We start from the raw sequence: 1198 nt of genomic DNA on the forward strand, positions 1-1198 counted from the left end.
GCGCACCCACACAGCCAGCCCGGCCGGCCCCACACCCCGACCCGCTCCCGGCCCGTTCCCGCTCCCGCTCCCAGCCCGGCCCTCAGCCCGACTCCGCGGCCGGCGGCTGCTGCAGCCAGGGGGGCGCTGCGGGTGGGTGCTGCTGCTGCCGCCGTTGCCGCCGTTTTCTTCGTGCCGTGCCCAGCACTGTGAAGGTGAGCGGGGCTGGGGGGCCACAGCTTGCATTGAGCATCGCATCAGGCATTGCTTTCTCGCGCTGGGTTGTCTTGCATTAAACGTCGCGCTAAACATTGCCTTGCGTGGCAAGGCAACCCCATGCAACATTGCATGGCACTGGGTTGCCTTGCGTTGCGTTAAACATCATGTTAAACGTTGCGGTGGGTCGCTTTGCATTGCGTTATTGCCGTGCGTTGGGTTGGGTTGGGTTGCCTGGCACGAAACGTTTTGTTTAAGCAGTGCCGTGCATTGTTGCATTGCATTGCATTGTGTGGAGCTGCATGGCATTGCGTCGGGTTCCCCTTGCGGGGCCTGGCGTTGCATTGCCTGGGGGGTGTAGTGCTGCCCCCCCTTTGTGCCCCCCTCCTGGCTGTGTGGCATTGCTGGGAGGCAAGGTCACGGCCATGCAGGGCTCCCTGGTGAAGGTCGCACCTTCCCTGCCCCACACACACCCTGCTGGGCCCCAGGGACGGACACTGCCTCCCGTTGGGCAGCGGCCAGGACAAAGCAGCTGGAGGCCTGGACTGAAGGGGCCTCCCCCTGCTCCTGCCCCTGCGCTTGGCTGGGGGAGAGGAGGGGCTGCCACCGGCGTGCTGCCCCCTGCCTCTGCGCAGCCCCTGGCTGAGGGCTGCCCGCGAAGCAGAGGGCGTGGAGCCAGCCCCAGCCCCTTCCTGGGCTCTGTGCCCGCAGAGCCGGGCCTCGGCTTCTGTGTCTCCCGAAAGGCAGGTGGGAGCCTCCCCCTGGCAGGCGGTGCCAGTCCCGCTGCTGGGGGGCTGGATGCAGGCAGCATCTGCCCGGGGCCTGTGCTGCTGCAGCACTGGTGCTACTAGGGCTGGGCAGGCTGGTCCCCATGAAGCTGCTTTGTACAGGTCGCTCCTCGCTCGACTACAAAGAGGAGATGCAGCCTCCAGTCTTCCCCTTTGGGCTGTCTGTGGCTCTCCTGCCTGATCCCTGATCTATACACCCCCCCCCCCCCCCCCCC

The 1198-nt window shown here is 66.5% G+C and overlaps 1 protein-coding gene across 1 annotated transcript in view; it reads left to right on the top strand.

Annotated features, from left to right (window-relative positions):
- Positions 1-78: 78 nt before the first annotated feature.
- The window catches only part of DYNLL2 (dynein light chain LC8-type 2), a 6511-nt gene continuing 5391 nt past the window's right edge, over positions 79-1198 (top strand). Inside the window, exon 1 of the mRNA XM_019511083.1 lies at positions 79-194. The gene's annotated coding sequence lies outside the window, so the exon portion shown is untranslated. The remainder of the gene's footprint in view (positions 195-1198) is intronic.

Source organism: Gavialis gangeticus, unplaced genomic scaffold (assembly GCF_001723915.1).
Source record: "Gavialis gangeticus isolate Ggan-Ray unplaced genomic scaffold, GavGan_comp1, whole genome shotgun sequence".
Lineage (NCBI taxonomy): Eukaryota > Metazoa > Chordata > Crocodylia > Gavialidae > Gavialis > Gavialis gangeticus.